We start from the raw sequence: 27,920 nt of genomic DNA on the forward strand, positions 1-27,920 counted from the left end.
GCCTGCTGAAGTTCTCACAATAATTAAAGCCTATTTGCTGGTTAAAGTTGCTCTGTTTTGGATACATACTTCTGTTCTTCTAACAGTAATTACATAGTAGGGCAAACTACTCCTTGCATAAATATATAGTTTAGAACAGTGGAGTCATTATAAGGTATAGGAAGACACTTATCTTTCTACTTATTCTGGGAAAGAACATGGGAATGAAGACATAGCGGTGTCTTCAACTTGTATTTTTTGTCCTCATTCAGGTACAAAGTTTTAAGTCCATATAATATAATCAGTATCAGATTTTTTTTTTTTTTTTTGAGACAGCGTTTTTTCCTCCTGTTGCCCAGGCTGGAGTGCAATGGCACAATCTTGGCTAACTGCAACCTTCACCTCCCAGGTTCAAGCGATTCTCCTGCCTCAGCCTCCCTAGTAGCTGGGATTATAGGCGCCCGCCACCACGCCCAGCTAATTTTTTGTATTTTTAGTAGAGATGGGGTTTCACTATGCTTGCCGGGCTGGTCTCGAACTTGTGATCTCAGGCGATCCACCTGCCTCAGCCTCCCGAAGTGCTGGGATTACAGACATGAGCCACATAAATAAATCAGGTACAATCTAATTCAAAACAAAAAAGGCAACATCTCCTCTAAAATATTTTTTATCTCAATGGAAAACCAAAGATTGTGCTGGCATCGGTATGATTAGAAAAAAATTCTTTAGTGTTTGGAAGTGAATCCTGCTCTGTCTGATAATTCTGCTTCTAGTCATGATGGAATACTCTGATGGCATCAGGTTTACCCTACTATTTAAAAAATTTGAAGGTCAGACAAATATATGAACTAAAGATTTTCAGACACTGGATGACAGGCAAACAGCAGATTAACTCCTGAAAGAAGGGAAACAAACACAGTCTGTCCTAGAGTGTCCCAGCTCACTGCTGGGAGAGTTTTAAAGTCATGGCACAGGGAGAGGCCAGAGCCTAGCTGACTTGCTGAATTGAGGAGATAGCATTTGGAGTTCAGGGAGGCAATGTGACCTGAATTTGCATGGCAAAATATCATGCAAACGCTACGGAGGGGAGACGGCTACACAGAAAAAGCTCCAGTTATCTGTAGAGGGTTCCCTTGAGTGTGGCTGACTACTGCACATGCGTATGAGGAAACTACCCAAGATGAGAGAAGGAACCACTGAGGCGGGCGGATCACCTGAGGTCGGGAGTTTGAGACCAGCCTGACCAACATGGAGAAACCCCGTCTCTACTAAAAATACAATAAATTAGCCAGGCATGGTGGTGCATGCCCGTAATTCCACCTACTCGGGAGGCTGGGGCAGAAGAATTGCTTGAACCCGGGAAGCGGAGGTTGCGGTGAGCCGAGATCATGCCATTGCACTCCAGCCTGGGCAACAAGAGCAAAACTCTGTCTTTAAAAAAAAAAAAAAAAAATCGCATTAAATATAAGTGCTATAAACAGTCTGATTAAATGTCACAGATTATCATATTAGATTAAAAAACAAGACCCCACTTCATGTTGTCTGTAAGAAATTTACTTTAAATATGTAGATATATATATGTTAAAAACTAATGAAAGGAAGAAGATACCCTGAAACAATGAAAAAGAGCTTAAGTGGTTATACCAATGTTAGACAAAGTAAACTTAAGGACATGGACCATATTACCAAGAACGGAGAGGGATATTTCATCATAAAAAAGGGGTTAATTCCTCAAGAAGACACAGCAATCCTAAATATGTATATACTAATAACACTGCTTCAAACCACATAAAACAAAATTTCACAGAACTGAAAGGAGAAACAAATTCACAATGACACTTTGAGATTTCAGTATTCCTCACTTAGTAATTGATAGACAGGTGATTTTTAAAAAGTCAGTAAAGACAGAAGACTTGAATGATGCTATCAATCAACTTGACCTATCTGACTCTGATAGAACACTCAACCCAATAAAAACATAATACGTATTCCATCTGACAAAATAATAATGGTAGTAACTTACATATAGATAATTGCCTATTATGCACTAAGTACTTTTACAATGCTATTTTGTATAATCCTCACAAGTCTATCAGATAGTACACTTATGATATTTATAAATGAGGAAGCTGAGGCCTGAATATGTTAAGTAACTTGAATAATGTTGCAGTCACTTATAAAGACTGGAATTTGAACCTGGTGTACGCATAAATCCAAAGCCTGAGCTGTTGACTATGCTACAACTACCTCAGTAAGCCAAAGAGAGGACTGAAGACTGTTCAGAAGAACACCAGTTCCTCTGACTTTGGAGGTCTGTAGGCCGGTCAAAGACAAGAAAACCCTACTCATTTCCTTTATTGTTTTGCTTATGACATGCTTCCCTCCCACACATACTTATCCAAAGAGACAATTTGCTTTAAAAAAAAAAAAAAACCCTTTAAAAATATAAATGACACTTAATTCTACTAGCTAGTTATGATCATAGAAGTTACTAAAGTCAACACTTGGTTGTTTTTCTCTAAGTTTTCTAAAAATCAACCTCTGTGAAAAAGAAGGAAATATGGAAAAGGACAACCTCACCCACATTACAGTTTATAGTTCTGGCTAAGGCTCAAATGGCAAGTGCTTGCTCTTCAACTTAAAGTCACCTTGTGTTTGTATTTTTGTTTTGTTTTTGTTTTGTTTTGTCTTAATCAAGGTCTCACTCTGTCACCCAGGCTGGAGTACGGTGGCCAGATCACAACTCACTTCTGCCTCAACTGCTCAGGCTGAAATGATCCTCCAACCTCAGCCTCCAGAGTAGATGGGGCTACAGGCACTAGCCTAGTTAATTTTTTTTTTTTTAAGAGATGGGGTCTCAAAAAAAAAAAAAAAAGAGATGGGGTCTCACTATGTTGCCCGGGCTGGTCTTCAACTCTTGGGATCAAGCAATCCTCCTGCCTCATTTCAGTCTCCAAAATGCTGGGATTACAAGCATGAGCCAGTGGACTCAGCTTCACCTTATGTTTTTAATATAGAAACAAAGCTTGTGTTTCAGGTACAGCAAGTAGACCATGATTGTCAAGCCTTCCATTGCCCAGTATCTCTCTTTTTTTTTTTTTTTTTTTGAGAAGGAGTCTCACACTCCGCTGGCCAGATGGGAGTACACTGGTGCAATCTCGGCTCGCTGCAACACTGCCTTCCAGGTTCAAGCAATACTCCTGCCTCAGCCTCCTGAGTAGCTGGGATTACAGGAACAGGCCACCATGCCTGGCCAATTTTTGTATTTTCAGTAGAGACACGTTTTGCTATGTTGGCCAAGCTGGTCTTGAACTCCTGGCCTCAAGTGATCTGCCCGTCTCAGCCTCTGAAAGTGTTGGGATTACAGGCGTGAGCCACTGCACCTGGCCTGTCTCCATGCTTCTTCCACAGCCTGCAGAACGGTGAGCCAAATGAACCTGTTTCCTTTACAAGTGACCCAGCCTCAGGTATTCTTTTGTAGCAATGCAAAGGGATTAAGCCATTGTTTTATGTACCTTACAGGATAGTTACCAAATTCAGGAAAATTTACATTGATACGATACTTTTACTAAATTGAAAATCCATATTCCAATTTTCTCAATTGTTCACAATGCTCCCAGCCTTTGTTTCTCTCACATGACATTTCTGAAGAACACAGGCCAGGTATCTTGTTGAATGCCATTTAGATTGGGTTAGCCAGTTGTTTCCTCATGACTGGATTCAGGTTGTTAAAACTTTTCGGCTTAGATATTTCATAAATGATGTTGTGTTCTCAAAGTGTCATGTCTGAAGGCACATGACATCTATCCTTGCCTCACACATCCCCATTTTATAGTTACCATTTCTCTATTTATAATTAATAATCTGGCTGGGCATGGTGGCTCACACCTGTAATCCCAGAACTTTGAGGCTGCAGTGGTGGGATCACTTGAGGCCAGCAATTCAAGACCAGCCTGGGCAACATAGTGAGACCCACCTCCAGTCTCCACAAAAAAAAGGAAAAAAAGAAAAATAAATAAATGATTCATAGGCAGTTAATTTGAGATCACGTTCATAACTTGTTCCCTGGGAAACTCCCTCCCCTCATCCCAGATTTAGCACCCAGATAAACTTTACTTGAATCAATTTTTACTACTAACATGACAACTTTTTTTTTTTTTTGACATGGAGTCTCGCTCTTGTTGCCCAAGGTGGAGTGCAATGGGATGATCTCAGATCGCCGCAATCTCCGCCTCCTGGGTTAAAGCCATTCTCCTGACTCCGCCTCCCAAGTAGCTGGGATTACGGGCACGCACCTCCACACCTGACTAATTTGGTATTTTTGGTAGAGACGCGATTGTGCCATTTTGGCCAGGCTGGTCTCAAACTCCCGACCTTAGGTGATGTGCCCGCCTCGGCCTCCCAAAGTGCTGGGATTATAGGCCTGAGCCACCGTGCCCGGCCTTATTGTTCTTATTTTGCCACTCAAATTTATCCCAGACTTGGCCAGTGGAAACCCCTCCAAGCTGGCTTCTGGATCTTCTGAAATGTCCCCAAAATATTGAAGGGGCCCTTTTTTCCCTGGCCCAGCCCCAGAATCAGTCATTTCTCCAAAAAGCCCCGGTTCACTTTAATGAATAATAGTATTTAGAATCTAAGGTCTGGGTGGTATTGGTATTTTAACTCTAAAAAAGAAAAGATATGCTTTGGAGGATCACTGTTTTCAGATCCATTTGTGAAAGAAGTACACAAGATTCTACTTGGGATGACAAGATTATAGGAGTTCTGAAAGAAAAGGGCACTTTGGAATGTATAAGCAAGTATCTCAGCTTGGCCAACCACTATGACTTCCTCTATACAGCTCACTCACTCTGACAGTGGAGACTAAAACACTTTAAGTCTTTACAGTCAAGATAGTCCATTTACTTTCTCTGACGACATATCCCACTCTAAAAGAATGTAAAAATATTCTTCAAATTCCTTAGAAGGTTATTTGTATTTTGTCTGCTACCAAGCTGCTATGTATGGCATAAAAGCTTTCCTTTTTACTACTAACAGAAACAAGTAAAATACCAAGAGCAAGGGGATCACGGACTAAAGAAGACAAAGAATACAGAATCCAAAAAGTCTGTTTCTAATCTAGACCCAATACATTAAAACTGCACTGAGGCTAACCTTATCCAAACACAATGGCCAAACAAGTAATCAGTGTGAAATGCAAAATTTACCTGTCTAAGTTATATTAAGTGATCTGTGAAACAAAGACATAATGGAATCTTCTCTTCTAACATAAATTTTTAAATACTTTAAGGTCTTTATCCCCAAAAGCTTTCTACTGACAAAAAGCAACTAAAGAACAAAAAATCAAAAGTACAAATCTACCATTCAAAAAGATGGGGGGTGGGGAGAAACAAGAACAAAGGTAAAAACCATTCTGCATACATATTTTTAAAATAAAAGTCACTTGGCTATTTCTTTTTTAAATTAATTTTTTTAATGTTGGTGTCTCACTCTGCTGCCCAGGCTGGAATACAGTGGCACAATCACAGCTCACTGCAGCCACTAACTCCTGGGCTCATGTAATCCTCCTACCTTAGTCTTCCAAATAGCTTGGATTATAGGTAGGTAGAAACCACTGCACCCGGCCCCAGAATTGTTTCTTTTTAAAGTACAGACTGCACTAACTTGTATATCTTCTTTCCATAGTATCATGCACACCGTACAGAGGCTTTTGAGACACAGGTTTTTAAAACCACCAAGGAGAGTCAGTGAATATAAATGACAATTATGTACTTAAGTAACAGAAACGTATTTATATATATATATATATTTACTATTTATTATATACATTAAATAACCTACGTTTCTGAAGTATACACATTGAATAAAGGAATACAATGGAAAAATATTGACCCAGGAGTTAGGAGACCTGAGTTCTCATGTGCAAACTCATTGTGCAACCTTGGGTAAATTAGTTAACCTTTATGGACTTTCATATTGTCATCTGCAAAATGAGGCTATTAGAGCTGATAATTTGACAATTTTTTAAATATTTCATCTGTTATCATAAATACTTACCACTTCACTACATATCAGGAAGAAACAGACTTTAAGCTAAATAGGAATGAAGGATTTTAATAATAAATGGCCTTGAGCTCCCTGCAAGATTATTCTATCAGAAGAATAACTTGCATTTTAAAAAGCTAACACTTACTGGAGATCTACTGTGTGAGTCAGGCACTGTGCTAAGCTCTGTACATGTGTCAACTCATGAAATCCTCATCACATGTCTCTGATAGGTATTACTGTCCCTCAGTGTGGACAAGACTTGGAGTGGTTAGTCCACCCAGGGTCACAAAGCTGGTAAATGACAAAGCTAGGACTCAAACCAGGAATGACTCCAAAGTCACCTGACTAACCACCTGGAAATTTCACCTCCTAATAGATAAATCATGAGCTGAATACATTCTTATTTAATCTCTGGCAGGTACTAATTTTTCCCCCTTTTTAGTAGAGACAAAATAGCTACAACTGGCAGCCAACCAAGAAACAACTTTAAATTAATCATGTGAACAAAGATTTATTACTTAAAGCTAATCAATCTTTCTTTTTTCTTTTCTTTCCTTTTTATTTTATTATTTTTTTTTGTTTTTTTAATTTTGAGACAGGGTCTTGCTCTGTCACCCAGGCTGAGACTACAGGCACATGCCACTGTGCCTGGATAATTTTTTTATTTTTTGTAGAAACGGGGTTTCACCATGTTGCCCTGGCTGGTCTCAAACTCCTGAGCTCAGGTGATCCACCCGTCGCGGCCTCCCAAAGTGCTGAGATTATAGGTGTAAGCCACCACACCTGGTATCCATGTTTTAAAGAGAAGTATGTTTTTGGTTATATGCAATATTTCCTTTTAATTCCTTATAATAAACCAAAAGAAAACAGCAAAAGTCACAAAACCTAGAGGACTGGCAAGGATCTTAAGGGATAAAACTGTCTTATTATTCATTCCCCTGCCTCCAGCGGAGAAGATCTCATTACAATTACCCCAGGGTAAGAACTGGGGAGCAAGTGAGGGGGCTCCCAGAGAACAGGTTTTCTGACAGCATCAGTGTTGGTTCCCAGTCTCCCTCATTACTTCACATTCACTGCATAACTCAACATAAATTTTCAAAGACCGAGTACCAACATAAATTTTCAGAGACCAAGGCCTAACAACAGAGATTCTTTCTTGCTTCATATTGGGCCACTTCAACTGGGTTGTCTGCTCAATGGTAGAACAACTGTGACTTAAGTGACAATCCTCTTGATGGTTATATGGCATTTTAAGAAGCCGGGTGAATATGATCACCTACATACAAATCCATGCACTGGAAAATAGCTACTATGGCTCACTTTCATCCCTCCAGGAGCCCAATGTGGGCCTTTTCCTATATGTTCTCAATACAATTCCTCATGACACAAGCTGTCTCTCAAATAAGCTCTCAGGCAGAAAATCTCTCAGATGACTTTCAAGGCTAGAAATTGCCATTTCTGACAAGCTATGAACAATGAGGGTATTATACTACAGAACAAACCACGATCCACAAATAAAAGGCGCATTTGGATAGGGATGAATTTCATCCCTAGTCATTTGGATAGGGATGAATTTCATAAACAAAACTACCTATTTCAATTCTCTTTATTCCTCCTATAGAGTAAACAAATTTCTCTAAAACACAATATCTTTCAACCAAAGAGAGTATTGGTTTCATATACTGTCTGACCCTCAAACCCAATTTCAGTGTCAAATCTGAGCTGATGTTCTCAAAAAGTTGACAGAAATTACAAAGCTGAGCCTATGAGCATTGGGGATCTCCTCTGTGTCTCATTCAGGCAGAGAAGAAAAAAAAGAGTATCACAACATTACCCTTCTTTGATCCGACCCTGGAAGATGCACTGAAGATTTCTTCACTGTGGTAACCTTGCGGGTCTTCTCGTTGGTTTTCTTTCCTTCAAACTTGGAGAATGTGAGGGATTGGGCCCCTTGGCTGCTCTGACTGCTGGCAAAGGCCTCTTCTTCCTCCCGCTGGAGTCTGCAATTCAAGAGAGGATTAGAATGATCTAGATATTCTCCAAGATTTCTCTGTATCTGAAGGTTATTACTCCATTAATTCAGGAGGATCTAAAGATTTTAGACCTAGAGACTAAATATGCCAAATCAGTCAGAGGTCTCACATAGCTACAGGATGGATGGCTCTTCATGCACTACAGATTTCAAATGGGATCCTCTCATGCTCATTCAGCAACTGCTCTAGGTTACACGAAAGAAATCAAGTCTAGTCCTTTTCCCCAACAAGCTCAGTGAAATAAATAAAGTCTAGTCCTTTTCCCTAACAAGCTCAAGGCTGGAACAGACGAAAAGGTAAGTAAACAACTGCTACATAATGGGACAGCTGCTACATCAGAGAGTAAAAGTTGAGTGCTGTGAGAACACAGGAAAGAACAACTCAATCTGCTGGGGGGGCGGGGGGGGCGGGTGATAAGGCTTTACAACGGTGATGTTTGGGTGGGGTCTTAAAGGATAAATAGGATCCTTTTTTTTGTTGTTTTTTATTGAGACAGAGTGTCACTCCATCACCCAGGCTGGGGTGCAATAGTACGATCTCGGCTCACTACAACCTCTGCCTCCCAAGTTCAAGCAATTCTCATCCCTCAGCCTCCCAAGTTATTGAGACTACAGGTGCACACCACCACGTCTGAGTAATAAGGCTGACTAGGATTCTAAGTGAAAGGACATTCCAGAAAGAAGGAACTACAAATGTGCAAGCCTGTGGTTTGCTTCACAACAAGCTGAATGTAGCCAGAGCACTGGGCATGTGATGAACTGTGATGCTGGCTACACAGGAAGGCTCCAGAGGGTAGGGAATCTTGATTGCTGAACCCACTATTCTGGATTTCATCATGTGGTGGGGAAGCAAGAAAGACTGTAAATCCAAGAAGTTATCGTTGTCAGATCTGTACTTTAGAAAGATCATGCAGGTAGCTGTGTGAACAACTTGAAGGGCAGAGAAACTAGAGACAGGAACAAGAAGAGTACATTATAAAGGTTTAAGTAAAAGAAAATAAGCACCTGGAAAATAGGAGTACAAAAGGTAAAATTCAAAAGACTTTTCTGAGTTGGAAGAAACAGAACTTGGTCAAGTTGTAGGTAGCATGGGAGATGAAAGAGAAATCAACAATGAAACCAAGGTTTTTTAGCTAACTTGGTAAATAGTGATGCCATTAATTGACTCAGGAGAAGGGTTAGGAGGAAAATGTTCAGAATGCGGAGAATAATAAATAAAAGCAATAAATTTGGCTTTGGATTAGCTGCATTTGAACCATCTGTAATAATTCCCAAACACAGGCGGGGTACAGTAGCTCACGCCTGTAATCCCAGCACACTGGGAGGCCAAGGCAGCTGGATCACTTGAGCTCAGGAATTTGAGACCAGCCTGGGAAACATGGTGAAACCCTGTCTCTACATAAAATACAAAAATTAGCTGGGCGTGGTAGCATGCTCATGTAGTCCTAGCTACTTGGGAGGCTGAAGCAGGAGGATCACTTGAGCCCAGGAAGCAGAGGTTGCAGTGAGTCGAGACTATACCACTGCACTCCAGCAGGGATGACAGAGCAAGACCCTGTCTCAAAAAAACAAAAAACAAACAAAAAACTCAAGCACTATCTATAAGACAGTGGTTCTCCAAGTGTGATTCCCCAGACAGCAACAGCAGCAACACCAGGCAACTTGTTAGAAATGCAAATTCTCTAGTCTTACTCCCAAACTACTAAAATCAGAGATTCTGAGGGTAAAGTCCAACAATCACTGCTTTTACAAGCTTTCCGAGAGATTTAGCCGAGTCACAATTAAAAGCAGTAAGAAATAGAAACAAAAATCACAGGTGGAGGTGCTAAGTCTGAGGATGGAATCGGGACACCTCTTTCTCTGGGACAGACAAGAAGTTAATATAAAGGTATTAGTACATTTTTATGTGGCCAGGGGAGGAAGCTGAGAGAGTTTGTGCCTAGTGGCCTCTACTCTGTTTTCGAAACAGGGTCTCCTACTGACAGCATGAGGCATGCAGTCGGAAGCCTGAGGAGATCACTCACGTTCTGGGTTAAAATTTTCTCTCTTTGATTGACCACAGTCACTGAAAGCAATGTGTAATTTCTAATTCTCTGGGTTTACCACAGATACCAGCAAAGAAGTCAACTCAACAAATATTGGCTGACTGGATGGAAAAAAAAAAAAAAAAAAACTAGCAAGAGTTAGCAGAATTCCATTTGCCTTTCTTCTGTTGAAGCAGTTTTAGAATTTCTAGAATGCTCTGGCAAAGAATTAACATTATTTATGGCATTTTACTAGTTCCTATGCTCACTAGCCATCCCATCATTTAATTTTGTTTTTTTTTTTGAGACCAGAGTCTCACCTTGTTGCCCAGGCTGGACCGCAGTGGCATGATCTCAGCTCACTGCCATCTCCGATACCTGCATTCAAGGAATTCTCCTACCTCAGCCACCCAAGTAACTGGGATTACAAGCACGTACCACCACATCCGGCTAACTTTTTAAATATTTTTAGTAGAGATTGGGTTTCACCATGTTGGTCAGGCTGGTCTCGAACTCCTAACCTCAGGTAATCCAGCCGCCTCAGCCTCTCAAAGTGCTAGGATCACAGGCGTGAGCCACTGCGCCCGACCCATCATTTAATTTTTAACATCACTGTATATCCAGATAATACAAACTGCCTTTGAGTAACCTAATTTTTAAGGAATAAATTTCTATAATGCAAGGACTATGTATATGAGTCACCAGATTTCTACTACTGTTTTATCACTGAGCTACATGCCATGCTGAATATAGTAAAAGAACGAGAGAAATAATGCTTGATGAGTGCCATCTGCAAGCCCTGCGCTGGGTACATCATATTTATTAGCTCATTTAATCTTCACCATGAAATATGCCTGTCTCCATTCTCCCACTCCAAGGAATTTGTCTAAATTTGAGAACTAAGACTAACACAATCCAAAGAAAATAACCAGAAGTGAAGACAAACACAAAATAAAGAAACTACTGAAAGCTGTTCATTAAAGGTTGACTGAGAAGAAGAGGGGAAAACATCCTTTTCCTTAATATTAAACTGACTTGCTGATAGCTGAATGCAGAAGAGAAAAAATGTATTTGCACGGTGACAGAACTATGTATCCAGTCACATCACTGATCAACCGCCCCTAGTTAAGTCCTTTTACCGTTCCACCAGCTCCCAGTCCTCCTGAATCTGCTTCTGCCTGGCTTTGTACTACTCTTCCCTCCAGCACTTGGAGCAGAAACCCTGCCAGGTAGGGTTGCCATAGTAACCACATCCTTTCTTGCACAGGATCCACATGAATTCCTCGGCGTTCAGACTTAAGGCTCATCTTCTTCCTGCTAACCAATGAACAAACAAGAAAGTGCTGTTGAAAATGAATTATCATCCTGCTAACTAAAACCTTACCAGTTACGAACAAAACCTGAGTGATTCCATTATCTTCAAGCCGTAAGAGAGGGAAGGAGGGAATGAATGAGGAAGGGAAGGAGGGAGGGAAAGAGGGGAGGAAGGAAGAAGGAAAAAGTTAAATATAGTATATTCCTGACAGTTACATTAAAGAAAGACTTATTCCCTGCCCAAAATACAAAGAACTCATTAAGAAAGGGCTAACATTGGATTAAAGACCTAAATGTATAGGCTTGAAACTAGAAAACTCCTAGAGGAAAACTTAGGGGAAAAGCTTCCTGACACTGGATTTTGCAATGACTTCTAGGATATGACACCAAAAGCACAGGCAACAAAGGCAAAATCAGACAAATAAATTACATCAAATTTTAATATGTCTGCACAACATAGGAAGCAAATGACAGAGTAAGAAGGAACAATATACAGAATGGGAGAACATATCTGCAAACCACATATCTAATAAGGAGTTAATATCCAGAACATAAAGGAACTCTTACCACTCAGTAACAAAAAAACCAAGATAATCCGGTTTACAAACGGGAAAAGGACTGCAATAGACAATTCTCCAAAGACATACCAACAGCCAATAATCACGTGAAAAAGTGTTCAACATCATTAAATCAGGGAAATGCAAATCAAAACCACAATGAGATATCTCTTTGTACCCATTAGGATGGCTACTACAAAAAAAAATTTGCAGTTTTTGACGTGGTGGCAAATAAGCACATGAATAGTTGATCAACATTGTTCAATCATTAGAGAAATGCAAATTAAAACCACCATGAGATATCACTCAAACCTATTAGAATGGCTAAAATAAAACATACTGACACAGCCTGGGCAACATGGCAAAACCCAGTCTCTACCAAAAAAATACAAAACAAAAAATTAGGCAGCGATGGTGGTGCATGGCTGTGGTCCCAGCTACACAGTAGGCTGAGGTGGGAGGATCACTTGAGCCTGGGAGGTGGAAGTTGAAGCAAGCCAATATTACACCACTGCACTCCAGCCTGGGTGACAGAGTGAGACCCCACCTCAGAAAAAAAATAAATACTGACAATACCAAGGGGTGGCAGGGATGCAGAGCAACTAAAACCCTCATACCTTCCTAGTGGAATGCAAAATAGTACAGACACTACTAGAGAAAACACTTTCATAGTTTCTTAAAAATGTGTAACATACAATGACCATCCAACCATGCAATCCCTCTCCTGGGTATTTCCTCTAGAGAAATAAAAACTGCTATTTACAAAATTCTATACACAGTTATAGTAGCATTATTTGTGATGACAAAAAATGACAACTAAAATATCCTTCAACGGGTGAATGAATAAACAAACTATGGTACATCCATACAACAGAATGCTACTCAGGAAAACAACAACAACAGGTATCAGTACACCCAACAACTTTGATGAATCTCAGAGGCTTTATGCTGATAGAAACCAGCATCTTAGTTCCTTCTGGCTGCAGTAACAAAATACCATAAACTGGGTAGGTTATAAAAAACAGAAATTTATTTCTCACATTCAGGAAGCTGGCAAGTTCAAGACCAGGAAGTCAACAGATGTTGGTGTCTGGTGGTTCACTGAAGGTACCTTCTCCCTGTGTCCTCACATGGCTAGGCTCTCTGCGGTCTCTTATAGGTGCACTAATCCCAGTCATGAGGGCTCCACTTTCATGAACTAATCACCTCCGAAAGGCTCCACCTCCTAGTAGCATCACCTTGTGGATTAGAATTTCAACATATGAATTTGGAGGACACACAAAGATTCAGACCATAGCAGCCATCTTAAAAGTTTACATACTGTAAGATTCCATTTAAGAACTAGGGATAGGAAAGAATGTGACTTATAAAGGATTAGCACAAGAAAGTTTTTAGGGGTGATGAAACTGTTCTGTATTCTGATTGTGGAGGTGTTTACATAAATCTATTAAAATTTAGAAATTTGCAGAACATTATATTCCTCCCAAATGAATTTTACTCTATGATTAAAAAAAAAAAAAAAAAAAACCCAACCTCAGCCGGGAACAGTGGCTCACACCTATAGTCACAACACTTTGGGAGGCCGAGGCAGATGGATCACCTGAGGTTAGGAGTTCGAGACCAGCCTGGCCAACATGGCAAACCCCGTTTCTATTAAACATACAAAAATTAGCCAGGCGTGGTGGCAGACGCCTGTAATCCCAGCTACTCAGGAGGCTGAGACACGAGAATCACTTGAACCAGGGAGATAAAGGTTGCAGTGAGCCAAGATCACGCCACTGCATTCCAGCCTGGGCAACAAAGCGAGACACCATCTCAAAAAAACAAAAAACAAAACAAAACACTTGAGAGGCAATTTCTAGGTTGGATTAGAGAGAAGTACAGAACAGGAGACACGGATACTGACCAAGACACAACTACAATCAAGGACTAGAGGTAACACAGTGGGTAGCTAGGTGTGGTGGCGCTTGCCTGTAATCCCAGCTACTCGGGAGGCTCAGGCATGAGAATCACTTGGACCTGCAAGGCAGAGACTGCAGTAAGCCAAGATCCCACACCAGGGCACTCCAGCCTGGGCAACAGAGTAAAACTCCGTCTCAAAAATAAATAAATAAATAAATAAATAAATAAATAATCTTGCCATTATCATCCTGTGTCCCTTTTCTTCCCTTTCAAGAGAAATGGGCAAAAGGAAATACTTATTTTTTCGCATAGATCAATTATGTTTTTTAAATTTTGTACTGTTAAGTATGATAGTACTACTCAATGTTACTAAAATGAACATAAGTTTGGGGAGTCTGCCTAGCATGTGCAAATACCTCCTGTGTATCAGGAAACTGTCCTCTCAATCCACAAATATAAGCTGGCAGCAGCTATATTTGTATAAGGTGAATGGTCCCCCAATTCAGGGTCACAGCTGATTGCCTCCAAATGTGTTAGAGTCTGTTGCTTGGAGTTTTGGAAATGGGACTAAGTCACAGCTGTTCTCTTGAATGATGGAGCTGTGTGACATGATCATCTTCCATCCAGTGGTCTGAGAATCAGGACAGTCTACAGAATGAAATAGACATACCCCAAGAAGCAGAGAAAAGTAGAAGGTCCTGTACGTCCTGAGTGATTTCAATCTCCCAGTTCCAATCCCTGACTAAGGTTTAGGTGCATGCCCACCCTCAGATTCTGAGTCACACACCTGGTCCCCTGTTTTTTTTTTTTTCTTAAGCTGGTTCCAGTAGAGCCTATTACCTATCCAAAAGACTTCTACAGATGCTCTTTAAGAGCTAGAAAAACATAAAGGAGTACTCTGTGGATTACCTGGCATACATTAAAAGCTCAGTATTTATTAGACAGAAACAATAACAACAGCTCTGAGTCTAAGAAGACTGATTTGGTGTGGACCATGAAATCACAGAGATCAGTCCTATCTGCACTCCAACCCCAGCTCTGCCACGGACTGGAAATGTGACTTTAGGCAAACTATGTAACATTTCTGAAACTCCCTTTCCTATCTCCCTCTCCAACCTTACTGCTCCTATCATTCTCTACCTTTTCACCAAACTAGGCCTCATAGGACCTGTGCGCCCACGACCTTCACTCTCTGGTGCTACACCTGTGATTACGTCACCTTACACTGCAAAAAGGACTTTGCAGATATAATTAAGTTGACTAATCATTAAAATAAGGAGACTATGCTAGATATCTAGATGGGCCCAATGAAAGCACATGAACCCTAAAATGCAGAAGAGAACAAGGACCCAGAATGGCCAAAACAATCTTGAAAAAGAATGTAAGAAAACTGACATTTCCTGATTTCAAAACTTACTACAAAGCCATGGTAATTACTACAGTGTGGTACTGGCACAAGGACAGTCATAGAAATCAACGGAATAGAATTGAGATTCCAGAAATAAACCTACAATTCTTCTGTCAACTGATTTTCCACAAAAGTACCAAGACCATTCAATGGTGAAAAGAGTCTTTTCGGCCGGGCGCAGTGGCTCGCGCCTGTAATCTCAGCACTTTGGGAGACCGAGGCGGGCAGATCATGAGGTCAGGAGATCAACACCATCCTGGCAAACATGGTGAAACCCCGTCTCTACTAAAAATACAAAACAATTAGCCGGGCGTGGTGGTGGGCGCCTGTAGTCCCAGCTACTCGGGAGGCAACCACCTCAGACTCCCAAAGTGCTGGGATTACAGGCATGAGACACCACGCCCAGCCCCAGGCTTTTGTTATAAGGCTGAGTGTGTTAGGCCTCATGGGCAGCCTCTCTGACTTTCTCCTGCCCTCCTTTTACCTGCCCCAAGGCAGGACTCTACTCTGGATTGGTCTTAAACCCTCCCCAGAGAGGGTCCAGCTCTATACTCTGAGGGAGGAATGCTGATGTCAGGAAGCCTCCATAAAAACCCAAGAGAACTGGGCCCGGGAAGCTTTCAGATAGCTGCACAGTGGAGGTTCCTGGAGGGTGTGCGCCCAGCGAGGGCATGGAAGTTCTGCACCTTCCTCCATTCCTCGCCCCCATCATCTCCTTCACCTGGATCCTTTGCAATATCTGTTGTAATCAACCGGTAAACATAAGCATCTCCCTCAGTTCTGTAAACCACCTCAGCAAATTAATTGAACCTAAAAAAAAGGCAGCCATGGGAACCCCAACTTGAAGCTGGTCAGTTAGAAGTCCTAAAGGCCCGGAGTTGCAACTGATGGGGGTTAGGAGGGGCAGTCATGGGGACTGAGTCCTCACCCTGTGCAATCTGACCCTGTCTCCTGGTAAATAGTGCAGGAACTGAACTAAAAGACACCCAGTGCAGAAAGTGAACTAGAAGACACCCAGCTGGTGTGTTGTGTAGGGGAAGAATCCCCACACATATGGTCATGGAAGTCTTCTGTGTTGATGACTGCTGTGGCATGAGCAGAGGAAAAATACAGTTTGAGGAGTTTTTTCCCTGCACAAATGGGCGTATCATAGGTTCTCAAATCTTTGTTGCAAGAACAATAACTGAATGAATAAGGTTATTGTAGAGACTATAGAATAACATGGCTAAAAAGCAATGATACACACTAACTGCTTAATAAATACAAAAATCCCTTCCCCGGGGCCAGGTGCAATGGTTCACGCCTATAATCCCAGCACTTTGGGAGGCGAAGGTGGGAGGATGGCTTGAAACCAAGCGTTCAAGACCAGCCTGGGCAACATAGCAAGAACCTGTCTCTATTATTTAAAAATGTTCAAAAATCTCTTCCCCTCATGAGTGATTAGTCATTTCTTCCCCTCATGAGTGATTAGCCATTACGTTAAAATTATACATGCTGGATGGGCGCGTTGACTCACGCCTCTAATCCCAGAACTTTGGGAGGCCAAGGTGGGCAGATCACAAGGTCAGGAGTTTGAGACCAGCCTGGCCAACACAGTGAAACTCCGTCTCTATTAAAAATACAAAAATTAGCCGGGCATGGTGGTATGCGCCTGTAGTCCCAATTACTCAGGAGGCTGAGGCAGGAGAATCACCTGAAACCAGAAGGCAGAGGTTGTGGTGAGCTTAGGTCGTGCCACTGCACTCCAGCCTGGGCAACAGAGCAAGACACTATCTCAAAAAAAAAAAAAAAAATTATACATGCTAACCAACTTTACAAGGGAAAATAAACATCATCTATGGGATGGTTAAATAAACTGGGGCATGATCACACGAGAGAATACCTAACACCAAAAAGAACAAACTATTAACACATGTAAAGACCTGGATGCTCAAGAGCAAAATGTTGAGTTTTTTAAAAAGTGCATCTTAAAAGGTCACATACTCTAGGATTTCTACAACCTTTCCAAATGACAAAACCACAGATATGGAGGACAAATTAGTGCTTTTTCCAGGTTAAGAGTGGCGAAGGCAAGGGAGAGGAGGGGAAGGAAAATGGTGTAAGCAGTTAACCCAGCAGGCCTGAGTTGCTCAAATGATGCATTCTCAGACAGGCCTGCTTGGTCAGCTGGGTTAGACTGGCCCTTGGTCAGCTCCTAGAAACTAAGGTCTTGTACTAGCCCTATGCCCTAAATGATAAGGGTGTTTTGTATGGTTACGGTACTGAACCACACTGTCCAGCTTGTCTAGATATTTTGTGCAAACTGTATGATTTATGGTAAACATCTGCTTTCCTTCTGGAGTTGCTCTAAAAGTGATAGCCACAAAGGGACTATATTTATGTGATATGGTTTGGAACTGTGTCCCCACCCAAATGTCATGCTGAATTGTAATCCCCAATGTTGGAAGTGGGGCCTGTGAAAGGTGATCTGATCATGGGGCAGTTACTCATGAATGGTTTCGCACCATCCCCTGTGGTTCTGTGCTTGTGAGATCTGGTTGTTTAAACGTGTGTAGCACCTTCTCTCTTGCTCCTGCTCCCACCAGGGGAGATATTTTGCTCCCCCTTTGCTTTCCACTATGATTGGAAGCTTCCTGAGGCCTCCCTAGAAGCAGAAGCTGCAATGCTTCCTGTACAGCCTGTAGAACTGTGAGCTAATTAAATCTCCTTTCTTTATAAATTACTCAGTCTCGGGTATTTCTTTATAGCTATGTGAGAATGAACTAATATACTATGTGACCAGTCTCCAATAAAAACCCTGGATTCTGAGGCATACATGAGCTTTCACAATAAAAAACACTTCACACATGTTGTAGAGTTTAAGGCTGGGGAAGTAAGCACATCCTGGGTAACTCTGCTGGGAGAAGACTCTTCGAATCTTAACAATGCTGGTGTCCTGTATAATCTGCTGAATGCACAACCACCTTTTATTAATCCTGCTTTGCATCCCCTCACTGTAACAAACCACAGCAAGGAATAAATATGTCCTGTGAGAGCCTCAAGTGAATTACAAAACCTGGGGGCAGCCCTGGGGACTGCTGACACAGGATGTAACTAAAAGGGCACGAGGGAAGTCTTTAGGGTAATGGAATAGTTCTGTATTTTGACTATGGCGGTGGCTACAGGAATCTACGTATGAGATAAAATGTGCATGACACTATACACACACATTGCACAAATATCAATTTCCTGGTTTCACATTATATTATAGTTACGTAAGATGTAACCATGAAGCAAACTAGAAGAGTACACAGGACTTCTCTGTACTATATTTATAGCTTCCTTGGCTTTGAAGTTATTGATTATTCCAAATTTTAAAGTTTTGTTAAAAATCACACGAGGCCGGGCGCGGTGGCTCATGCCTGTAGTCTCAGCACTTTGGGAGGCCAAGGCAGGCAGATCACGAGGTCAGGAGATAGAGACCATCCTGGCTAACACGGTGAAACCCCGCCTCTACTAAAAATACAAAAAAAAAATTAGCCGGGCATGGTGGCAGGCGCCTGTAGTCCCAGCTACTCGGGAGGCTGAGGCAGGAGAATGGCGTGAACCTCGGAGGTGGAGCTTGCAGTGAGCCGAGATCGTGCCGCTGAACTCCAGTCTTGGCGACAGAGCGAGGCTCCATCTAAAAAAAAAAAAAAAAAAAAAAATTCACACGAACTTTTTAATAAAAATAAACACCTATCATGGGACCAATGTGTATCAGTTAAACACAACACTCAGATCATTCTGCTGCTTCTAAGTATAAAAAGAGAGCAAGGGTACCACCAAAAGAGAGTGCCATCATTTGAAAGGCTATGTGGTGGTGGTGGTGACAGCTGTAATGGTAGAAGGTAGGACAGTCGGCACACCCAGATTGGACATCAGAGCTACAGACAGCATATCCTGTAAACACAGGAAGAAACATGGGGGATCGACTGCATGAGACTCAACTCTTTCCTGGGCAGACAGACCTGTCCCTAGACAGGTAACCACCACCAGCACTGCTTCCAGGAGGGAGCTCCGAGGGGCCGCACATCGCTCCTGTTGGAGCACTGCACTGCAATAAATAGGAGCTTGATTGAGCAACCTGGACATAAAGAATGCACAATTCAATTGGTCCCACCTATGTCAGGGAAGACAGAGTAAAAATGATCTCTGCTGCTGGGACAGTTAGGATTCTAAATTATGCCCCAGGGCTGGGATTTATTCTGGGTCCATGTACCCTAAAAAGGACAGACAGGTACAAAGCGTACTTACAAAGCTCACAGAACTATTAGTGTTCTTTCTTAAGGCTCTGGATGCAAACCAGTTTCATCTCAGAAAAGCAAAACGAAAACACTTTGCAGATATGAGTATTTTCCCTCTATCCTTCTCGAGCGGGCCCTGCTTCCTATTCCTGGGTTCAATGTCATGCCCTCACAGGTCACTCCTATCTCCAGGCAACTCATCTGGGACTTACAGGAAACATCCAATCAATACTAGTAAAACAATAAGTTATCCATTGACCTCAGTTAAGGAATAAAACTTATGGGTGATTTTTTTCCCTTAAATTTTTTTTTCCAGTTAGAAAAGTAAAGAATACTCATTATTTACAAAACCTGATAATATATAGACAAGTAGAAAAAAAATGTGTTAATCATCATCCAGAGACAGTTACTATATGTAGTACATATTCCTACAGTGTTCCCTCTGCACTCATTCACCAAATATTTATATACTGATTGATTACTGTACGACAGGCACTTGGGACACAGGCACTTGGGACAGGCACTTGGGATACAAATGTAATTAAAAATAAATCGAACAGTTTGCTAGAAACAGAAACGGAATGCCAAAGGGTATGTGCATTTAAAATTTTGACATATACCAAACCGGTCTGACAAAATATACTATTTACATTCCCACCTACAGTGTATGAGAATCTGGTTTCCCATAACCTCATAAGCATAACATTATTGAACTTTAATTTGTCAATCTGACAGGCAAACAAAAAAAAATCATTTAACGTGCATTTCCCTAAGGTTAGCCATCTTTGCAGATATTTATTGGCATTAATATATTTTCTTTGAAGAAATTAACTGATTTTGCTCATTTTTCTATGTCATTACTATTTTCTTTCGATTTATAGGTACTCTTCTCATATATCTTTCAGTCCTCAACTTCATGGTATGAAGACGCCATCATTCTAATAAAAGACATAAATTAGCATCTGCAATCTGTAATCCAAGTTTCACCAACTTTCATATGATTAAGTATAATGCTTCCAAAATGAATGTGAATGTCAATGTCAGAGTTTTAATGCTAAATATAACAAAACATTATTTGTCCAAACATTAGCCTTGGAAAATAATTCCAAATGATAATCAACTCCCTAGAATACAACATAGAGTTGATTGCTGCTGGAATGAGCAGAGCAAGCAGGGGAGCATTCTCAAGGAATGAGTTCTAGCCAACAATCTTCTATTGTACTAGATCACACCCTCCTTGGTTAAGCAAAATTGTAACTCTAATCTGAGCATGTCATTCTCCAGACTAACAGCTCAAAATTACATACAAGATAATCTGGCTACTGCAGCCTACTTTGTACCATTCTCTATGCCCTCGCCCAGGGAAGTAGCACATATGGTCAATTTATTCACTAAGTCACTAACCAAAAATTATTTATCTTAACTCCACCTAAAGTAACAGCAACCTGCAATACATGAGATGGTCTCTGTTAAAGGCATTTATTTTCTTAAGTTTCTTTTCTTTTCTTTATTTGACATATGGTCTCGCTCTATAACCCAGGCTAGAGTGCAGTGGCATGATCACAGCTCACCATAACCGTGACTGCCCAGACTCAAGTGAACCTCCCCACTTTAGCCTCCCAAGTAGCTGGGACTATACGTATGCACCAACAACCCTGGATAATTTTTTTTTTTTTCAGACTGAGTCTCACTCTGTCGCCCAGGCTGGAGAACAGTGGCGCGATCTTGGCTCACTCCAAGCTCTGCCTCTGGGTTGATGCCATTCTGCCTCAGCCTCCAGAGCAGCCGGGACTACAGGCACCCGCCACCATGCCTGGCTAATCTTTTGTATTTTTATTAGAGACGGGGTTTCACCATGTTAACCAGGATGGTCTTGATCTCCTGACCTTGTGATCCGCCTGCCTTGGCCTCCCAAAGTGCTGGGATTACAGGTGTGAGCCACCGCACCTGGCCAACAGAGACAGGATCTAGCTATATTGCCCAGGCTGGTCTCAAACTCCTGGCCTCAAGCAATCCTCCCATCTTGGCCACACAAAGTGCTGGAATTACAGGCATGAGCCAATGCACTCAGCTCAGAATTTTTTTCTGAAAGGCATATCATAGTTTTAGCTTTGCTGTAGCCATTTCATCCATACTCACTTGCTGTGGCTGGGTAAAGTGATACACACATACACACACGCCCACACTAGTTTAGAGAAATACAAAACGCAACGCCTAGACCTGAAATGTATTTATTCAGATTTGTTAGATGGCGCAATCAAATATTTGTGTTATGCTCTAAGCTTTTAAGAAATCTCTTGTATCTAAAATATAAGACACATATGTAAATGACATCCAACTGAGCTGGACTAGCCAATGTACTGAAAAAGGGCTACCACATGCTGCTACAGGGCCCCACCCTGTTGGCCAGGCTGGTCTCCAACTCCTGGGCTCATGTGATCCGCCTGCTGTGGCTTTCCAAAGTGCTGGGATTACAGGTGTAAGCCACCATGCCCGGCTTAAATTCTAAACAGAAATAATAAAAGCCAGAAGATAATTTGACAGTGCTGAAACAATCTGAAGTATGATGGCTTTAAAAAAAAAAAAAAGCTGAAAGAAAAAACCTGCCCACCTAGGATACAGTTCTAAGTGACCACTTCCTTTAAAAGCTGATGGCAAAGGCCTGGTACAGTGGGTCACACCTGTACTCCCAGCACTTTGGGAGGCCAAGGTGGGCAGATCACGAGGTCAGGAGATGGAGACTGTCCTGGCTAACACGGTGAAACCCAGTCTCTACTAAAAATACAAAAAATTAGCCAGGCATGGTGGCATGCGCATGTAGTCCCAGCTACATGGGAGGCTGAGGCAGGAGAATCGCTTGAACCCAGGAGGCAGAGGTTGCAGTGAGATGAGATCGTGCCACTGCACTCCAGCTTGGGTGATGGAGCGAGACTCCGTCTCAAAAAAAAAATGGCCTGGTGAGTTGGCTCATGCCTGTAATCCCAGCACTTCAGGAAGCAGAGGCAGGTGGATCACAAGGTCAGGAGTTCAAGACCAGCCTGGCCAACATAGGGAAACCCCATCTCTACTAAAACTACAAAAATTAGCCGGGCGTGATGGCGTGCGCCTGTAGTCCCAGCTACACAGGAGACTGAAGCAGGAGAATCACTTGAACCAGGGAGGGGGAGGTTGCAGCAAGCCAAGATCTCGCCACTGCATACCAGCCCAGGTGACACTGTGAAACTCTGTCTCAAAAAAAAAAAAAAAAAAAAAAAAAGGCTAAATAGACATTTTCAGATGAGAAAAAAAAATTGTTATGCGAAGACATCCACTGGAAGAAATACCAGGGGGAGCTCTTCAAACTGAACGGAAAATTACCCTACCCCAACTGGAACACAGAGCTGCAGAGGGAGTCTGGCCCAAAATACAACTTTTATATCCACTGGGTAACACAAAAATTTGTGTGACTCACTTTATTGCAGTGATGGAGAACCAAACCCATAACATCTCCAAAGTATGCCTGTAATATTTTACAGCAGCCCTAGGGGAAAAAAACATACCATCCAATAAGGATTGTTGAAAACTCTACAAATAATTAGAAGAAATGAGTTTTCCACAAATTTACATCGAACTCTGGGTTCACAGCATCATTCATTCTTTACAAATAGGGCAACCATACACCCCAGTTAGCAAGCAACAGTCCTGGCCTAAAAGCACCCCCTTTGATTCTCAAAAGTGACCTCCTTTGGATAATAAATTGCATGGTCATCCTATGTACGAACCCACTTAGAATACCCTTCTGTCTGTTCACCTTCAAATCCTACCCTGTTCAAGGATCAAGGGACATCTGACTCCAACTTCCCCACTGACAGGGTAATTCTCTCTCCAGTTCCTGTAGCTTTTTATAAATACAGCCATTATAATACTCATGTCCTATTACAATTACTTGCTTACATGTCCACCCCATGCTCTTAGCCACTTAGCACAGTGCCAGGAACTGAGCAGGTGCTCAATAGATGTTTTCTAGGTTTCTCAAACGATTCATCAGAAGACTGGCACAATACCTGCAGAGACAGTGTTCTCTCACTTTTGTCCCTTCCACACTCTCCAGGGCCCAGTGAAGGTGGGAGCAAAAAATTAAACAGCAAACAACTAACCTGACAAGCAGTGTTTCTCAGACTTGAATGCACATCAATATCACTTGGAAGACTAGTTAAAACACAGAGTACTGGGTCCCACCCCAGAGTTTCTGATTCAGCTGGCCTGGGAAAGGGCCTGAGAATTCGAATTTAACAAGTTTCCAGGTGATACTGCTAGGAACTACCTTTGAGAACCACTACTATAAAGAAAACACCACAATTATGAAAATGTCCATTTCTTCTCATGACTTCATTCCCAATGGGAGACTCCCTTTTCTGAATATGAGGAACCATGAGAGAGCTTTTGGAAAATACGAAAATCAAGACTTTTTTTTTTTTTGAGACAGAGTTTCACTCTTCTTCCACAGGCTAGAGTGCAGTGGCGTGATCTCGGCTCACTGCAACCTCCACCTTCCGGTTTCAAGTGATTCTCCTGCCTCAGCCTCCCAGTAGCTGGGATTACAGGTGCCCACCACCACAACAGGGTTTCACCATGTTGGCAAGGCTGGGCTCGAACTCCTGACCTTGTGATCGGCCCGCCTCGGACTTCCAAAGTGCTGGGATTACTATAGATGCGCGCCTATAGTCCCAGCTACTCAGAAGGCTGAGGCAAGAGAAGCCCTTGAACCCAGGAGGCGGACCTTACAGTGAGCCCAGATCGCGCCACTGCACTCCAGCCTGGAGGACAGAGCGAAAATCCATCTCAAAAAAAAAAAAAAATCAACGAGGCAAGCTAAATTAGTAGGTGGCAGGCCTGTGGTCCCAGCTACTTGGGAGTCTGAGACAAGAGGATCGCTTAAGCCTGGGTGGTGGAGGCTGCAGTGAGCTGTGTTCCCGCCACTGCATTCGAGAGAGAGAGGGACCCATTTTTTTTTTTTTTTTTTTTTGAGACGAAGTCTCACTGTGTTGCCCAGGCTGGAGTGCATTGGTATGATCTCGGCTCACCACAAACTCCACCTCCTGGGTTCAAGCAATTCTCCTGCCTCAGCCTCCTGAGTAGCTAGGATTACAGGTAGGCGCCATCACACCTGGCTAATTTTTGTGTTTTTAGCAGAGGTGGGGTTTCATCATGTTGCTCAGGCTGGTCTCGAACTCCTGACCTCGTGATCCAACCGCCTCAGCCTCCCAAAGTGCTGGGATTACAGGCGTGAGCCACAGTGCCTGGCCAGAGAGACCCATTTTAACCATAAAAGGACCCAGCTAAAAACTCTTCCCTGGTTCTGTCACCATCAGATGAAACCTAAGCTCCTACATCTCTGTCCTGCACTTTTTCACTTTAATAACCACCCTCCAGGCTCGGTAGCCCATGCCTGTAATTTCAGCACTTTGGGACACTTGAGGCGGGAGGACTGCTTGAGTCCAGGAATTCAAGACCAGCCTGGGCAACATAGCAAGACCCCATCTTTACAAAATCTTTAAAAATCAGCTAGGTGTGGTGGCACGCATCTGCAGTCTTAGGTACTCAGGAGGTTGAGGTGGGAGGATCACTTGAGCCCAGGCAGTTGAGACTTCAGTGACTCGTGATCGTGTCACTGTACTCCAGCCTGGGTGACAAAGTGAGACCCTCTCTCTCAATAAATAAATAAATAAGCACCTCCTTGTAGTTACTGGCCTCCTCTCCTTTGGTTCCCCCCTCTCCGTCACCCCACCCTGTTAGTATGAATGTTACTCATTCTTTAAGACACATGCAGAAAGTATTCCCTGATCCCTTCTAGGCTCCACACCCAACAGCACGGCCTAAATGCCCGGCTCCTTCCTCGGTGCTCCATCTTAGCTCACACTCATTACCACACTGTTTTAAAAGTATCTTGACTGTCCCTTCTCCTCAACTGGCTAACTTCTAAAGAGCAGAAACATGACTGCTTGGAAAGTCATTAAAAATTCAAATCCTGAACACTTCTTAATCCTGCAGATATGAATCAGTAACTCTTAAAAGCAAAATGTTATTTATCATTAAATATTAACAATATAATCACATTTTCTTGCATCTCTGGCAAGTTTCTTGGTACAACAATTTTAAGGAGCAGACTCCAACAGCAGTTAAAGCCACGCGATGGCTCATGCCTATAATCCCAGCACTCTAGGAGGCCGAGGCGGGAGCATCGCTTAAGGCCAGGAGTTTGCCACCTGCCTGGGCAACACTGTGAGATCCCATGTCGAAAAATATAATAAATAAAAACAAAGCAGTTTTAGGTTTAGAGGGAGGAAAGTAGCTCTCCAAGCCAAAAACCAACTCCCAAGGTGCTCCGGTAAACTCGTCCTGGGAAAATCGCCTATTTAATCTCAAAGGCAAAACGAGCCCACGGGCGCCCACAACACATTTCCCAACCGCAAGGATTGGTCACCGGCGCTGAGACACCGCCAGCTGCCTATGACCTAGCCTCCAAAGCGGCAGAGTCCCCCCTTCTCTCTCCCTAAACTGCCGTGATGGGCACCCCTCGGCTCTCCTCCCAGACGGTTCGAAAGCAGGGACTTCTGCTCCTAACCCCAGCCCCGCAGCCTCGCCCTCAGCCACGGGGTGGAAATCAGGACCACAGGCTTCAAATCCCCTCCCAACTCCGGGACGCTTCTGTCCCCCAAGGGCAACGCGGGATCAAGTCCCGGCGCCCCTGCCGCGGCCGGGGTCTGTGGTTTGGGTCCGAGAGTCCCATCCCGGAGCGTTCCGGGGATGTTCTGTGGGAGGCCCCGCGCGACCACAAATGTTGCTTCGGAACCAGCGTCCTGGACGGGGAAGTGGGAGCCGGGCCGAGGGAAGCCGCCGGAGAGGGAGGCGGCCAGGAAATGCTCCGCCTCACGCCTTCGGGGCTTGGCCGGCCGCTGGAGATGCCGGCAACCAGCGCCTGAGACGGAGAAGCCGCGCACTGGGAGGATTAAGGGAGCCGAGGGCGGCCTGGAACGGGGCAGGCGGGGCTGACGGGGCTGGAATGTGGGACGAAGGACAGCGGGAGGCACCGACGAGCAACCGCCCCCGCCGCGCGGACGGCACAGACCAACCGCCCCCGCCACCCCGGCCCGAGACGCCCCGCCGCCCCGCTCCCGGAGCTGAGAGCCGCGCTGCTCTTGGCCCCAGTCCTTCCGCTCCGTACCTCGCCTGCGTCTCCACCGGCGTCCAAAGCCCCGCTCCCCCGCGTCGTTCGGGTAGGTCTCGGCTCCGCGGTCCGCTACCGCCTCATACCCACCCTCCTCCTCGCCCCGCTCCCGGCACCGCCAGAATGCACGTTACGCACGGCGTGCAAACGTCACTTCCGTGGCCTTTGGCTCAGGACGGGAGGAGGTACGGATCCAAAGGTGGCGCGTGCCTGTAACCCCACCTACTAGAAAGGCTGAGGCAGGAGGATCTGTTGAACCTGGGAGGCAGAGGTTGCGGTGAGCCGAGATCATGCCACTGCACTCCACCGTGGGTAAAAGAGAGAGATTCCCTCTAAAAAAACGAAAAAAAAAAAAAAAAAGAAATCCAAGATAAGATCACAGAACTGGCAGGTTTGGTTTCTCCTGAGGCCTCTCTTCTTGGCTTATAGATAGTCACTGTCAGGCCTCTGAGCCCAAGCTAAGCCATCATATCCCTTGTGACCTGCATGTATACATCCAGATGGCCTGAAGTAACTGAAGAATCACAAAAGAAGTGAAAATGGCCTGTTACTGCCTTAACTGATGACATTACCTTGTGAAATTCCTTTTCCTGGCTCATCCTGGCTCAAAAGCTTCCCCACTGAGCACCTTGTGTCCCCCGCCCCTACCTGCCAGAGAACAACCCCCTTTGACTGAAATTTTCCTTTACCCACCCAAATCCTATAAAACAGCCCCACCCCTATCTCCCTTCCCTGACTCTGAATCCCTTCCAGGACTCAGCCTGCCTGCACCCAGGTGAAATAAACAGCCTTGTTGCTAACACAAAGTCTGTTTGGTGGTCTCTTCACACGGACACGAGTGAAAGTGACCTCTTCACTGTGTCCTTACATGGCCTTTTCTCTGTGAACATGCATTTTTGGTGTCTCTGTGTGTGTCCAAATTTCCTCTTTTTATAAAGTCACCAGTTGAATTGGATTAGGGCCCACCCTAATGGCATCATCTTAACTCACCTCTTTAGAGAACTTGTTTCTAAATACAGTTGCATTCTGAGGTACTGGGATTAGGACTACAACATATGAATCTGGTGGGGATCACAATTAAGCCTATAAGATAATCATAATTACTTAAAAAATAAATAACGTGGTGATATAGAATAACCAGGCAGGAGTGAGGGTTAGGGAGGCTAGGGAGATCGTGATAAGAT

The 27,920-nt window shown here is 43.3% G+C and overlaps 1 protein-coding gene across 6 annotated transcripts in view; it reads right to left on the reverse strand.

The window, feature by feature from the left end:
• The window catches only part of LOC129523667 (rab5 GDP/GTP exchange factor-like), a 63,825-nt gene extending 36,665 nt beyond the window's left edge, over nt 1–27,160 (reverse strand). Inside the window, exons 1-4 of one of the 6 annotated variants that reach the window (XR_010134686.1) lie at nt 26,734–27,090; nt 18,852–18,925; nt 11,223–11,397; nt 7,862–8,027 (exon numbers count right to left, since the gene is read on the reverse strand). The gene's annotated coding sequence lies outside the window, so the exon portion shown is untranslated. Of the gene's footprint in view, nt 1–7,861; nt 8,028–11,222; nt 11,401–18,851; nt 18,926–26,733 lie in introns of all 6 variants that reach the window. The other 5 variants (XM_063708582.1, XM_063708580.1, XM_063708579.1 and 2 more) reach the window with 5 other exon arrangements.
• Between the last annotated feature and the right edge of the window lie 760 nt (nt 27,161–27,920).

Source organism: Gorilla gorilla, chromosome 6 (genome assembly GCF_029281585.2).
Source record: "Gorilla gorilla gorilla isolate KB3781 chromosome 6, NHGRI_mGorGor1-v2.1_pri, whole genome shotgun sequence".
NCBI classification, from domain to species: domain Eukaryota; kingdom Metazoa; phylum Chordata; class Mammalia; order Primates; family Hominidae; genus Gorilla; species Gorilla gorilla.